Genomic DNA, 16,769 nt, shown 5'->3' with positions numbered 1-16,769 from the left:
TTAAAACTTAACGGCAGGGACTGATCTTCATCTCTTTAGCTAGTTAGTTTGAAGTAGCGAAGGGGTGTATTTCTTTCTTTTCTCTTTTCATCTTTCCCTATTTGTTCTTCTTGTTTCTTTTGGTGGGCTGCTTCTATGGAAGAAATACCGGGATGCAATAATTCTTTGGGTGAAGATTACAGGGGGGCAGCACCTTAAAGGGTAAAATAGCATTTAAAAGAGGGGGTGGAAAGACAAAAGCGAAGCCTAGCAGGCTGGCAGCATGGGGGGCTGACTTTCAGGCTCCATCACAGACACCTTAGGTCTGCTTGTCTCACAATGTAGGCGGGGGAGGGGGTGGGTCTCGAAGGCAGGGAGGTGGCAGGCGGAGGGTCACCGGGGGGGTGGGACTGGGGCAAAAAACTAAAAACACCATTGTGTGAGGAAGCCAGCGAGGGGTGGCAAGAAAAAGAAGAAATGTGGGAACAGGGTGGCAAGACATATTCTACATGCGGGTAGGAACGATAAATATATGTGGGTTGAATGCCGCTGTAAAATGAAGGACAGTTAAGGAACAGCTCAAGATGCTACATGCTGACATAGTCTGTATACAGGAAACACACATTGAGGGGACACGGAAAACCCTCTTAGAGCAGCTGTGATTTCAACTGATAGTACATACCACACAGGGGACCAGGACGTGAGGTGTAGCGATATTGGCGCAGAAGGGAGGATTGTGTTCAAAACTTGTTTAACTGATAGGCTAGGTTGATGGGCCATTGTTGAAGGCCAAGAGCAGGAATTTAACTTTACGCTATGCTCAATTTATAGGTCGACGGGGGATGACCCTGAAATATTTGAGTATCTCAACTCTGATTTGGCTAAGTGGCCTCTACTGATTATTGTATGTGGCGATCTTAATATAAATGGCATGGGGGTTATGGAAGTAATTATACAGGTCGGAAAAAAAAGTCCACAGCGTCCTTATTCAAATGATGGAAGATAATGGGCTTACGGATGCCTGGGCGCAAATAAAACCACAGGAAAGGGGTAGCACATACTACTCGGCACTGCATAGAGCCGTAGCACGACTAGACTATTTCCTGGTCTTATCCTGCCTCCTTCCCACTTGCATTATTAAGAAATTTCCCCGGATCATGTCAGACCACAATCCCTTGGTTCTGGAGGTTCTAAACATTGTGGGGGGTGTGCCGAAGTGCATCTGGACATTTGAGCGGGCCCTGCTACAAGATCCGAACTATGTTCAACATATGAACAAGTGGCTTGGGGAATTCTTGGAGGTTAACAGGGGCACTGCTAGATATTGGATAGTATGGGACGCTCTTAAGGCCGGTATAAGAGGGGAAACCCTGAGTTACTCACTGAATTGGAACAAAAAAAACAAGCACAAATTAAAGACCATGTATAGTACAATGTAATATATAGAAGAAGAACTGGTTGGGGCTATTGCCAATGGCTTGAACACAGAAGAGATCCTCCAGAAGTTGGCGCTAGCAAAGGCTGCAACAGGAGAAATCATGGCAACAAGAGCAGCGGAAGTTTTTTTTGGCCTGGAGACAACCTTGCTACGAATATAGTGAACAAGTTGGACACATGCTTGCTACTAGGACAAGACAGAAAACCACTGGGGGAGACATCTTAGAGATCAAAAATCAAAAGGGGGAAGCAGTCACAGTGCCTAGTGAAATACGCATGGCATATCAAAGTTACTATGAGATTTTATACAGGGAAAATGGGCAAATGGAGGCCAAGAACATAAAGGAATATTTAGCATCGCTCACAGCCGAGACATTCTCACAAGAAGACTCAGAGGCTTTGGAGGACATATTCTCAGATAAGGAAATTCAAAAAGCCCTCAGGGAACTTCCATCTGGCAAGGCTGTAGGTCCTAACCATATTCCATTAGAATTTTATAACTTTTTTTTTCAATTTTGGGGGATGATTTAAGTTTTGTAATGCGCCAGGCACAGAAAGGTGAAGTACCTCTAGAGTCATGGGCAGAAGCTAGCATGATTATTTTCCTTCAGAAAGGGAAGCCCTCTAATGAATCCGGATCTTATAGACCTATTAGTTTAATGAATTGCGATATAAAAATCTTTTTAAAATCTTAGCAAATCGCTTTAGCACCATAATAGGGAAGGTGATCTCTCTCTGTCAGCATGGGTTCTTCCCAGGCAGAGGTACAGCCGAACATATTCGTAGCGTTATCACTATGTTTGATGGTACCTCTGCCACACGAGACCCTATGGCGCTTATTCTGCTTGACGCAGAGAAGGCGTTCAATGGGGTTTTGTGGGGTTATCTCTGGGCTGTACTTGAGAATGTGGGGGTAGGAAAGGGGTGTATTAAAGCCATACAGACATTATATAGAACTTCTAAAATTCGACTCTGGTTAATGGGTGGGCAAAGCGACATGATTTCTATCACACGAGGGACAAGACGGGTGTCCATGCTCTCCCCTCCTATTTGCATTCTATATCGACCCTTTGATTAGGAAAATTGAGGCGGATAAGGGAATCATTCCTAAACGATTAAATGGATTTGAAACTAAGAGTTTGGGATACGCAGAGGACCTGGCACTAACTGCTGCAAATCCGCTTGTAGCTTTAATGGAAATAGAGCATGAAGCTGAACGCTTTGGGGTGATCTCAGGTTATCGGCTCAACCAGGAAAAGACGCAAATTGTAGCTAATAGTAGGCTGTCTGTTGGATCCACGGGTGACTGAATCCACCACTTATCTTGGTGTTATAACCTCAGAATTAGGTAAAGTGTTGAAACAAATCTTGTCCCTGTTAAAAGTGTAAAAAAGACTTTTGATAGGTTCAATAATCTGCATCTCTCGATCGTGGGACGATGTAATATTATTAAAATGATATTTCTTCCCAAAATTTTTTATCTCTTTAGGACGATACCTATAGAATTTGAGAATCATTGGTTTTAGGAAAAGGAGAGGTTGATTAATCGATTTATTTGGGCACAAGGAAAGACCAGAAGAGCTCTTAGGCTATGTCCCTATCCAGGGAAGGGGGGGCTGGGCGGTCCTGGACTTAAAAATGTATTACTGGGCCACGGCAATCCAATACTTTCGAGGGTTACGGGGCGGGCATGTCACAGATCAGTTGAGGAACGATGCTCCTCCAGATGTATATGAACTTTTGCTAGAAAGAGAGGCCCTCAACTGGCTTTTGAGATTCAGTGAAGCCAGCTACTACAAAAAAGTTCAATTCAAGACCCTTGGTGCAGCAGTAGCGGTTTGGACTGGTATCAGAAATAAGCTGGGGTTAGGAAGAATTAATTACTATACCACTTTGTTTGGGAACCCGTCGCTCCCCGAAATATTCCACGATGGGGTTATGCTGCGCTGGGATGCTCTGGGGGTGAAGAAGATGGGGGATCTATTTGACTCAGATGGAATAATTTCATTTGAGAAACCTCAAATCCTTTTCAACCTCGATCGTAGGGAATTTTTTTAATACCTCCAGATTTGCTCCTCCTATCTCAAGAAAGAAGGGGGAGGGAAAGCTTTCTATAAAGATCTAGTTATGGAAGCAGCCAGAAACCCAGATAGGTGCACTATCACCCAGATCTATGGCGAGCTGAGGCAACTACTGGCTGATGATTTAGACAAGCATTGTGAGAAATGGCAGCGGAAATTGAATATCGAAGGGGATGAGTTTATGGCGTCACTCAAGGCGAGAGTAGCTACCCTTAAAGCACAACATTTAAAACAATCTTCTTACTCTACTATACTCCAGCTAAGATTGCTCAATGGGGTGGGACGGATGGTATTCTTTGTCCCTTCTGTCAGGGTGATGATGCAGATATAGTTCACATGTTTGCCTCCTGCCTGGTTTTGGATCCATAGAAGAATTTCTGGGGCAAACTCTGAGGATTCAAATAAAGCTACCAGCCGAGCTGATGGTAGTAGACGTGGCTCGGAATGGAACACCGTTGGCTCAGCGCGAATTTGTATTTCTAGCCATGGCTGTGGTTAGAATCTGCATATCATCCCCTTGGGTGGACCCTAAGACCCCCACATTTCAACTCAACAATGGCTTACACGACTCTTAGCTATGTATAATCTGGAAAAGGGTTTATATGAGAAGAAAGGGTGGAAGGCTAGAAAACTTGGAAAGCTTATTTGGCCCCTATAATCGATTGGAAAACTAGAGCTGAGCTCACTCTAGGCACAACTTAATGATCTAAGTGCTTTGGGGCAAAACTTTGATCCTGAGTATTTTTTGTGGCGCTGTTATACTTTGTAAGCTATCCATATGGTACTGTACTGTGCTCCTGTTTGTTTTTTTATATTGTTTCTGATTAAGAATGCTTCTTTGTGTATTTATTTATCTATGGATCCTTTTGTATAAATGTACTTTACCGATGGTGGAATTAAAACAAAGGAAAGAAAAAAAACAGTGTTGGAGTATTCGCAACATAAAATATGCCAATCTGCAATGAAGTTGAGGCCAGAATTCACAGTCTCGCATCTAAGCATACATTTAATCTCCGCCTTAAAGAAATCAACTTTAAGTTCTCTCAAATGTTATTTCTTTTGTGATGAAACCTCTGTTATACTAACACTTTCTGATATGATTTCTGATTACGAACCATGAGTTGTAGACTAGCATACATGTAACTAACATATTTTTCATTTGTACTAGTTCTTCTCTGCTATCTCCTCGATAAAATACATTTTACCATAGGCCCATACTGATTTTAAGGTATCCCTTGCTTTTTTATAACAGTGTACAAGCTCAGTCAACCATCTCTCTTAATTCCAGGACAGATAGTTTTTTGCCAATACATCTATGCTTTTGGGGAGAGAAATGGGCAAGTTCAAACCTGATACATTTGTAAATGCTTGCTAATATAAATGGATTACAGTTTTCATCGCACGGATGCAATAGTGATTTAATGTGTTATCCTCATATTCAAAAGCAATCAAAAAAGTGGATCACTCATAAGAATATGAAAGTATTTTAAGTTGATGTTTCTGATAGATACTAAAGTTGCTTTACTGCTGGCTTAAATTGAGACCTTGTAAAGCATTATACTTATTAATGGCATGTATTTGACTCCATGGTTAAACATATTAAGCTTTGCTGAGATTTTCCTAGTAATATGGACATACATGGACACCATTGCTTTCTGCCATCGATTAATAAGTAATGCCAATCTCCTCTTCTTGGATTGTTTGAGTTTTGAATCAATCATGTTTTCTCTAACGCTGTTTTCTTGAATCTACTTTCAACTATTGTACTGCTAAATTCTTACTGTTCTAAAATTCACTGGCAAGAACTGTTCATATAAAGCCCGGTCAGGGACATATGCATGTGACAGACTCTGTGCACTGAGGTCCATTGCGGTTTCATTCGCTGTCCTCTTTCCTAGACTGAGGGAATTCCTTCAGGCAGCAGAGTGCTGCAAAAATTACCAATAAGACTACATAAACTTTAGTCCCTTCCTAGGAGACCTGCCATTGAGAATAACGGTCTGTTCTTTTACAACTGTGTATTCGTGTAAGATATTTAGAAGAAGGCCAACCTTCTTAAACTGCTGGGCTTGACAGAATATAAAGTTATTACTTTTGAAAAAAATTTAGTAAGCAAGTTGCTAACTCTGAACTCCTGAGGGTTGCTATAAAACAGACAGCACTACCCGACAGGAGCTCGTCTTAATTTTTCATTCCGCCTTTACTTGTTTCTCAATTTATTGTTGTTTCGCTTGTTTAGACCACAATGTGGTTTCTTTCTACTTCTTTGTTTTCCATTGAATTTCTTGCTTCAGCTTATTTAGCCATCGGTGTTTTTATCTACATCAACATTTTCTTAATCCGTGCTATTTTGTATTTCCTGTCTTTCCGCTTACACCTCCGTACTGTTTGTTTGATTCTTGATTTTTTCAGTGTTTTCCTAAATTGTCTTCAATTTGTGTTTCACATTAGTGACACCTTATTATTTTTAGAGCGAACTATCGCATCTCTTTTTAATTATTTGCAGTTTTATATAGCATTAATCGATCCTAAGGGCATCAGAATGCTTGAGAGGAGAACATTTTTTTTTACTTGAAAATCAACATATTGTACACCAGTGACTATCATTCCTAGACAGATCAGCAATAAGCGATCGTGGTTCAGTTTCTATTTACAGTGGATCTGAAATAATATCAGTACATTAAAGCCACGAATAGAAAATATACCAGTGTATTTGATAGAAGATCGTCTGCTGTACTATTTTTGCACTTGAGAACCTACATTTTCTTGTACGCTCATACCATTAGAGAAGCAGATGTTTCAGTTCCTATATTTGAAAATCTGCAGCACTGAGTGCTGTGCCACGTTCTCTTGCTCTCCAAATTAACCCGCCGCCTGGGATGGCCGCACGAACACCGCCCAAGGCCCCCCACACCTTACCTCTGCAATCGATGAAAAAACCAAAGCGTGCGTCCGCCTCGCACCTGGACGCCGAGCTAGCGCGCCACACCTCGCTCAACCAGGACCCTTGAGCGGAGCGTCGATCACTGCCCGCGTCCCCGCCGGGAGTCAGTCAGGCTGGATGCGTCAGCCCGTCCGTAGTCAGGCGAAGGGGAGGCGCCGAAAGCAAAATTGCCGACCAAGTCTCCCGCTTCTCCAGCAGGCGAAACGTCCGCGGTCCACACGCCTCCTGAAAAAGAAGAAAATATTAACAAAACAAGAAGCCCCGAGCCCAGGGCACGTCCGGTGTGGGGGAGCGACCAGGCAACAAGGGGGTCACCTGGGCGCTCCCCGCTTCTTTATCCCTGAGCAGCCCGCCCCCTCCCCCCGACCCGGATGTCGATTAGCGTCATCCGGGTCAAGGGAGGGTGGCAACCAATCGGTGGCAGGACGCGCCCCAAAGGACACACCCCATCCCCGAGAGGTCTAGGAGGTAAGGGCGGTCGCCGCACCGCCATGCGGGCGGGGGGGCCAAGAGCCCCCCCTTTTCAGATGTTTCAGTTCCTATATTTGAAAATAACAAAATGTTGTTTGCGTGAGATGCAGGTGGACAAAGGTGCCACATGTTTGTGACACTTCCTAAAAATGCGGTATATGGTACATTTTTTCTTGCACTTGTTAGCAAAGTGCTCGCCCCTCAGGTGATTTATTGCTTTTGCCAGCTATTTTTGGTTGCAGTAATATGACCAGTGCACCTATATCTCCAGCAAGAAGACAAACTCCGATCTAATCCACCCGCCACAATACCACCACTTGTACTCTTCATATATTGCAACCAATGGACTTAAGCTACACTAGGAGAACCCTACATGACCTACACTGTACATCAGCTGCTCCAGTATCGTACAAACTACACTTACAGCAAGATCTACTTCCTACTACTAGATCACCTTTTAGAACCTACACCACGACCTACATCCCCCATACATCCCAGGTCACAATCTGTAGCAGAGACCCGCCTTCAAATCACACGTTCTACACCTTCCTGTTGCAACAAAGCACTCTCCTTCATCCTCACTCTACAGCACCAGCTTCACCCAACACTATTTGCATACTACATCCTGCACCACCTACACCCAACACCTCCAGTGTTAGCACAGATGTACAGCCTTCACCACATGCTCTACATCACCTGCTGCATTAGGACACACTCCAGCATCTGCATTCCTCAATCAGTAACACCACCTACACACAACACTACATACATGCTACATCCTACACCACCATATACAATCAATTAACCAACATCCTGCTCACTGCTAGACCCTACACACCTCATGCACAAATATTTACACTAACTTTAGGCTACAACCCCACCTACACCACTTGCCTTTTCTTACACTCACCCGACCAGCTACTCCCTGCATCTATACTGCCACATATTCCCTGCACCCACTCCATCAACTGTAGCATACAGTATGCTAACTGCATCTGGAGTTATCTACACACACACCACCTGAACCCTGCACCACCATATACACTTCACGTTTTAATCAACACTATATGTCCTCAACTAAATCCCATTCCATCACAACTTGTACTGTACTCTAATTTGCTTCCGACTTAACCACCAAATGCTACATTGAAACCATATACACATCATACATACTGCCTAAACTACAACTCACACTGTATAAATCTATATCCTATACTCCTACTCACAGGCTCTGTCTTACTCCTCACATCACTATTTAACACCATAATGTACCCCCTATAACGCATCTAAACCTTACACCACGACATACAACACGATACACTTCTTCACCTATCTCACAATCTGATATCTACACATCACCATGTCACACCCTCACAACCACTTGCACCCTACACCGTCTATAACCTACACAACCACACAAACTTCTCACACGTAATCACCAACTACACCCCACTCGAAAACCTATACCAACAGTTACACCTCTGCCTGAATTGTACACCATCATCAACACCCAAAACCACCATCTACTCCTTACACCTCTATGTCCACCCTACTCTATCCATACCATCAACTACACCACTTGCACCGCCACATCATCACCTACACTATACACCCACGGCGACCAACCACAGCCTCCATCACCTATGCTACCACACCCTACTCTATCCATACCATCAACTATACCACTTGCACCTCCATATCATCACCTACACTAAACACCTGCGATGACCAACCACAAACTCTATCACCTATGCCACCACACCCTACAGTATCCACACCATCAACTACACCACTTGCACCTCCACATCATCTACACTATACAACCACAACCTCCATCACCTACTCCACCACAGCCCATCAACACCCTACATCTTGAACATCATCGCAAACTCTAATGTGCTAAAACCCTAAACCGCATACCAGATTTACATATAGTGCACATGCTACACCCCACACATATGTCAACAAATACAAATTGCTGCGCTTGCACTGCTACATTCACCTCAAACATCCCAACAAACACCAACACAAATATATCCACACAAACAGCCATTTGTATAAAAATTACAGAAGCAAAGCATAGATTCTACAACATAATAAAAGCCAAGTGATTTATGTTTACATTTTCTAATTGCTTGCATTTTGATAGTGTTTTAAAAGAAACACGAGCCTCACAACAGTTGCCAAGGTTCTCCGTGAATTGCAGTGGGAGGATGGTTGTTACAGATCAGTTTCACCTAGGTGAGTGTTAATGTATCATAGCTGCCACGCAGGCGCGTAATCTGTCACAGCTGCAACGAGCTTATCTGCCCTGAAGTTGTGAATGAAGAATGTGCGGATGGCAGCATCCAAGGCCGTGTGGTCAGCCGGCCAGTCTGACTGAGGGCAAGGCATGGCAGGCATTTTAGGAGGTTGATCGTTCGTAGGAGGAATCTGTTCTAGAATAAAAATATATAAATGTTGTGGAGGGAAGTAACTTGACAATTACGAATGTGCAGCATCATAAGACCCTTATGGTATGTCCCACTCGCAGGCATTGATTCCTTCACAGTGGAGAGACAAAGGGTCCTGAACACATCATCCAATGAGACTCACCTGTGGCCAAAACTACTAAGTCGGAGGAGAAGTTTTCATATTTCTAGTACTGTCAGTTGCACACCTGACCCCGGTAGACATTTCTATAGTGCAAATCTGGCCTTCTGACTAGGTTCACGCTATAGATGTAGGTGTCACTTACTCTTGCAGTATTTCTGGCTTACTCCTAAATTTTAGTAGTAAACCAAGAGTACTCTTGCTTAGTCCTAGAATTCAATAGTAAGCCAGGAGTACTAGAAGAGGAAGGGTTGTCAGAGTTTGGCGGGCAGGGTACAAATGAGACAGCGTATCCTGTCCACTGAACTGTCGGTCTCCCTGCACTATTTAGAGCCAGGTGGACCATCATGTTTCTGCTTGCGGATGTCCCAGCGGGCTCTGCCAATGGGTGAAGGATATCAGTGTGGGTACATCAGACCGTCCGCCCTATTAAGAGAAGATGGTCTTATTGATTGATATTTAATTGAATGGGCATTTGAAAAACGTGCAAGACTAGAATAAATAAAGTAGATGAGGCCAAACTTTTTTTTTTTTTATTCTGTTCGGGACTGCACGGAAGTCTGGCTGTCCAGAACAGGAAAAAAAGAAAGAGGCCCCTGTGCCATGGGAGGAAACTCCCAGGGTGCCAAGTTATTAGTATTATCTTTTTACAAAGAACAAACTCTCCCGTTGGAAATTGACAGCTGCTCAGCAAAATGTTGGAGCCTTAAGAGGAGCTGGCATGGTGGTGGCTCCTTTGAAGGCACAGAAATCTCCACCAGGGTGGGGGAGTTCCCTACATATGGCCGGGGGATGTCTGACAGGAGAGTGGAGGTTGCTAGGGGGGCAGTCCTCTGGCAGACGGCAGTCCACCCACAAAACTCTAAGTTGGGCCCTAAGTCACAGCACAATCTTTGGGAATTGAGACCTTAGTTTTGTTCTTTTGAATTCACCCATGTAGGATCTTCAGCAGTTGGCTGACTAGAATGTGGTGGCTAGAGCCACATCATTTCCCACTGTCGTCACTGTAACAGAATCAGCGAGTTTAGGCCATTAACTTTACTACGGACTCCTACTTGAAAGATGAGCATGTGTGGGTGAAAGGAACACACTGCGAAACTGACAAGAATGAAGGAGCCTCCTTGGCTCCAGCTAAAAACGAATCCCCCTTCCCACAGTGGATGCAGTTTGAAGGGGTGAAGGGGTGGTAGCCCTCAGGAATTCGGGACATCTCCTGGGCCAACATCAGGAGGGAAGGATGTGTATTCTGCCATACTGACAGGGACCAGCAACACTAAGCTATGATGCCAGCAGCCAAGTTGTCTCACTGTCTGTGACGAGGACATGAATTCAAGCTACTTCCCCTGGACAGCTTCTTATGGATGCAGGATGGAATAGGAAGCCGCCCTTGGCTCAGAGAAAGCCTTCTCTCTACGTCCCAGCCGCATGCCGTCCTCTCCGTCTGATTCATCCAATGACGGAAGAAGGTATGAATATAGACTGGACAGTCAGTGCTTCTTGTTCTTGCCTGCCCTAAATTCTCCCATTCTCTCTCTCAACTTCGACCCAAAGCACAGGAGCAGCTCCCACTCCAGTGAGAAGTTCAGAATTAGCACTTGCTGCTTATCCACTACCTGGATCCCTCAGTGTTTGAGGTCAAGCCACCCAGGGGTGCGCTTTACACAATCAAGCATTCAAAGCGTATTTTTAGATTTCGCCCACAGACAGCATTAGCTGCTTGTGTCGATGAACACCTACTGTCCTTAATACAGTTAAATACATATATATAGTGATATTTGGATTAGCTCCTTTATCTTGATTGAATGCCTTTCTTGTCTATCTCATGTCCCTGCTTCTTATTTGAGGACTTTCTTCCCTATCCTTTTATTGTCTCACCTCTGGTGCATTTCTTGTTCCTTGTGTTCCGAGTGGACGGCTTTTGTGCTTCCACTGCTTGCATTCAGGTAACTACTTTTCTCTTTTTCTCCTAGCACTCCATGGAAGTGCATGTGTTTACTTGCTCTCTTCCTTATGTTCTTCTTCTCCCCTCTCAAATCCCTCCCGCTCTGTTTTGCAGTGTTTTCAAAGCCTTCCTTCACTGGCTTTTTTATTTTTAAAACCCCCAGGCCTTCTCCTTAATTGTTCTTCTGTCCCCCACTGCTGCTTTTGCTACTCTGTGGCATAGACTTCCCTCCCCTACCCCAGCCACTGTTGATCCCAGCTGCAATTTGATACTGGGCTGCTATTTCCTTGTGAGTCTCTTTTAAATTGTCCACTGCATGATTACCATTGCTGTACAGTAAATTATAGAAAAATGGCTACTGCATCATGAGTCTATGCACATGCATGTGTGGTGATGCATATGCAAGTATAGCTTATCATGCAGCAGCCACCGTAGCGTCATGACACATACATGCACATGTGTGAAGACACATGCTCGTGCATGCATCATTGTGACCATTTCTTTGCCAATGTTGTTCAGCATTGATAAAAAAACATTTCTTTCTTGTTTTGCCGATGCTTCACAGTGGCAAAAAACCATTGGCAAAGTCAATAGGACTGCATTTGCAAAGCTAAAAGTTCAGACCAGTTGGGTGGGCCAATGTTTGTTTATCATCTGACTTTAACTGAGAGCAAGAGAAAGAGAGAAAGTTGGGAAGGGAGAATGAATGAGGAAGAAAAATATAGGAAAACAGTGACATGGGGGAAAGAGGGGTAGCGAAAGAACATTCAACTGTGGAGAAAAAGAGATAGGAATTGTAGGGTGGTGACTAGGCAGCCTTGGTGTTTTGCAACCCTTGCATTTGACAGCTCCATTGCGGGTTCCTCAGAAAAACCTTCGGCTTTGCACTTTTTTTTACACAAATTAATCCGAGGTGGTGCAAATAGCAGCCAGCAACTGTTGCATCAACAGACAAATGCCTGCTTGAGCACCCACAGGGCAAAGGGCAACATAGGAGAGGATATCAGTATCATCTGAGCTTGGCCTGACCGGGGCCCTTGTAGACCTGGTAAAAAAACAGCTGCATCCTATACTTCTGTTCCAGGGACCCGGAAGGCGCAAAGCTGCGCTGTGGGCACTTGACCTGATAATCTCCCAGACACCTCAATGCCACCAGAAACGAGCCTTGGAGCACAACACTGCGGAGGACCATGAAATGATAAGGGGTTTGCTAATGCGCACCATGAAAGCCAAAGAAGGGAGCTTGCAAAAGTCCCTCTGCAGGCTATACCCGAAAAAATACAGGAAACAGCACATTACTGCATCTCAGACCATCAAAAGAATATGTCCATAAAAGAAATGTCATAATGCAAGTAACTCCACCATTCAACGTTTGAGAACTTTGAAAAAACTACTAGTCCATAATTCGACCGAAAGATGCCCCTCCCTTGGATGAATGGTGAAGCGCCCTTCAAAATTCTGTGAAACTATCACAAATAGCAGAAAACGGCCAGTCACTGAGCCATAGCTGCCAGCATGAGGACTTTTCCTTATATGACTTCACTTTGGAAGAATTAAGCAGCAAGCAACACTATCTACTTGGATCAGTGACTGACTATCTGAAACACAAATATCATGTGGACAGAATATCGTGTCAAAAATATCGAGGAGGTAAGTGCAAAAAGGGAAGTATAAATTTACTATTCTTAATCCCTGATCTACGTACCTTGAAGATATATTTATTCTCAAGGTACATATATGTGGAGTTATATACAGTAAACCTTTATTTACCCATAGAAAAGGACCTACAAGATATTTTTGTCCTTGATATTTTTGACAGGATATTCTGTTCTGCGATATTTGTGTTTCAAATACCGTATTATCAATGGGTGCAGTGAGGAAATGTCTCTGCTAAATGCCCAAAATGTCATTTTGATCGGTTAAATCCCTCACTCTCCTTTGTTGCCAAGTTGCAGAGAGAAGAGGCCCATCAAGAACTTCACTCCCAGTGCAGTAGCTCAAGTTGGAGGTTCATAACACATCCTTTTTCCTCATCCATCCATCCTTTTGCTTATCCATCTATCCAACCTTTCACTTTGTCCATCCATTCGCCCTGTTACTCTACCCATCCATCCACACTTTCACTCTGCCATCCATACTTTTACCCATCTATTCACCCTTTCATCCATCCATCTACCCTCTCTTTCATTCATCCATCCATTCTTTCACACATCCATCTTTACACTCACTCATCCATCCATCTACCCACCCAGCCAATGTCTCACCCATCTATTCTCCCTTTAACTCACACACTCATCCACCCAGCCATAATTTCACTCACTCATGCACCCACCCATCCTTTCACTTTATGAGCCTTTGTCTGGTGAGTAGCAGACAGAAGAGGCCCGTCAAGAACTCCACTCTTCTGTAGCTGCTAAAGCGGGGGGTTAACGACGCCCCTGTCCAGAGGTATAAATACACAGATTGAATAATCTGTGTCACCACATTCTATCGTGCCAGTGATTAGGCGATGAACTGTATAAAAACATTAGAATGTCTGAGTAGTGGTGGCTTTGCACCTCGCTCTCCAATATTTACTGCAAATGTCGCAAAAACATCAGATACCACATAGTACAGGCAGGTAACATTAGTTTTCCCAAGTCCACTCTCTCAAACACCTGAGATCTTGAACCCCATAACAGAAACTATAAATGCGGACATCACATGGTGTGGTCTTTCACCATGAACACCAAGGAATTCATATATGCTAACATCAGTCAAAAGTCTTCGCCAATTTTCCAATTCTAATTCCACCAATGTGATTTATGCCTTCTGGTGTCCTCACAAATTTTATATAGGCTAAACCTGCCAAAACATCAAAATCTGGATATGTAATCATATGTCATCATCTGAGCCGGTTCAGATGCAAGGTCTCTACTGATTTGTATCATTTTTTGGATGCTTATTATAGTGAAGAAGACAGACATCATCAGAAGTAAAGTTATCAAAACCCCTTCACCTACCATACAGAGGGGGACACCCTGCGCAGATACTGTTGAAATGCGAGCACAAATGGATTCAATGTTGTAACTCGATCCAGAAAGGCCCCAACAGTATGTCGACTGGAGCAGAATGGGTTGTACATTAAATTTACCTGTATTCGGGTTCCACTAAGAATTTACATCATTGTGTCACTACATATTCAGGTTTCATGGATTGCATGCTTAGCTCATCTCCTCAACCGTGATTCTCCTGACAGGTAACCTATGGGCAATTTCAAACTCCCTTGAAGTTTCCCCTGTTGGGTGTGATCGTATTATTTCATTGCATGAAGTTCCCTCAGATGGTTTTACTTTTCCGCAGCTGGCTAGGATCACTTCCATCCAGTGCCAATTTACCTGCAGGCATTCGTGCTGCCTAGCAAGCACGAGCCTCCCTTGGCAGGGACACAAACACAAGCGGCTGCTTTGTTTTTCTGCCATCCGTAATTACATATGGGCCCTCTTCTATGGCGCATCTGATCTGAAAATGCTCTTCAATTTGCCCTCCAGAGCCTTTCTAAATCATTTTGCCTTCCCAAATCATTTTGCCTTCCGAAGGACCTGAATTTTCCCAGCCATGACCTCCGTGGCCACCACAGGCCATCTTTTATGTAGGTTTTCTATTCCTAAACTCTAACTTCAGTGAGCCACATGTCTATCACAACCCATAAATATTTTCCACCTTCTATTTGAGGCAAATTATTCCCTCCTTGGCTCACGTCTAAGTATCTTCACATGCGGTATGGAATTTCCTTTCCAAGTTATAGGATGGCACACTCCCTGTTTAGTATTCCCCCTTTACTATTCCCCGGCACAGGTTTTTCTCTTCATGTATGTCTCATGTGCGCTCTGCCACTTCTGCATAATTCCTAAGGTTTCCTTCCCTAATGTCTGACCAGCCATTATTCCTAGGCCTAGTGTGATCACCTGGCATGACCTAGTGTGATCACCTGGCATGACCTCAACTGAGCAATTCCTTCTCACTGCTTTAATGTGTGTTGTGCCTTTTCTTAAATAAATCTCTCAATCTTTAGGTCCTCTTCCTTTTTCAAATCTTTACATTTTAGTCCCATGATTAATATGTTTTTGTGCGAATGGCTGGCATGATGTACTTCACCTTCTCACTGATATACCCCTTTTCAACAACCAATTAAGTCCACCGTTTCTGATACTACTTGGATCCTTACCCTCTCTACCTTCCATTGTTTTATATTTCTATCCCCAATTTTAGGCCGTAGGGCTTACATTCTTTAACATTGTATGTCCTGATGTTGGCCCTAAAAGATTTTCAGTGAGATCAAAATGCTGTTGACATGTAGAGTTGACGTGGACTAAAACAATAATTTAGGATCCAGGCAGATAAGTTCCTTTCCTTACTTCTCTTACTTTCATATACCTTTATTACCTCATTTGACCTCTCCTTCTTTCTATTAGAAATGTAATATTACCCATGTGCCCTCTTATTTACTCAACGTATTGCCCATGTGCTTCATTACTCTCAACGTTAGAATTATAAATATTTTCTCCTTTCTCGGGCACCTTTCCCCACCCGCGACACCCCGCCTCTCATGCCGCCGCTACCTCCAATTTACGGAAGTACGCGCTCTCCCTTTACCCCTCGCTCTTCTCGTTTTATTTTTAAAATAGTTAGAGCTCACGGTTTAGAGGCTTTCTCCCGCCCGTTCCCAGTCCACACAACCGGACTATCGACGGTGCTCCCCTTGCTTTGATTGACGGTGCTTCCCTTGCTTTTAACGCTCCCACGCACCGCACCGGATATATTTTGTAGAGAGACGCTTCGCCCGACGATATTTTAAGGAATGAACCTTGGCAACGTACTGCTAACGTCGCGGCGTTGCCAGGGATCATTCCTCGATATCTTTTTGCAACATAAACAACTCCTACGCACTACCCGTATCCTAGCAACCACCGCTACAACAGCCTCCGGTGATCGCGCTCGAGCGCATTTTCGATCCCCGGAGGCTAGCACCAGCTGACAGTTGAGAAACGCTCCTCATGACCAAAAAAAATAGTTATATCCAGCAAAATATTAATTTTTAAGAGCCATATCGAGTTAAATATTATTTTTTAAACCTAATCTAGTAAGAAATATTCATTATACCTCCAAACCTTTACCTTGTAATATAAAAAATATTTTTAAAAAAAGAGAGAGAGAACATTTTATTTAAACCTCATATTATTAAAAAAAAAAAAAGGAGAACATTTTATTACCTTTAATTTTACTCCCTTAACATGTCCGACTTTGATTCAGACGAAGCAGAAGCTAGCTCAGCTACCCCTAA

At 43.5% G+C, this 16,769-nt stretch overlaps 1 long non-coding RNA gene across 1 annotated transcript in view; it reads right to left on the bottom strand.

Annotated features, from left to right (window-relative positions):
- Positions 1 to 16,288, bottom strand: part of LOC146871530 (uncharacterized) — a 93,644-nt gene extending 77,356 nt beyond the window's left edge. Inside the window, exons 1-2 of the long non-coding RNA XR_014981018.1 lie at positions 16,125 to 16,288; positions 6,417 to 6,666 (exon numbers count right to left, since the gene is read on the bottom strand). This is a non-coding gene — a long non-coding RNA (uncharacterized LOC146871530). The remainder of the gene's footprint in view (positions 1 to 6,416; positions 6,667 to 16,124) is intronic.
- Between the last annotated feature and the right edge of the window lie 481 nt (positions 16,289 to 16,769).

Source organism: Triturus cristatus, chromosome 1_1 (genome assembly GCF_964204655.1).
Source record: "Triturus cristatus chromosome 1_1, aTriCri1.1, whole genome shotgun sequence".
Lineage (NCBI taxonomy): Eukaryota > Metazoa > Chordata > Amphibia > Caudata > Salamandridae > Triturus > Triturus cristatus.
The sequence above is the reverse complement of the archived record's forward strand: the minus strand, read 5'-3'. Positions and strand labels throughout refer to the sequence as shown.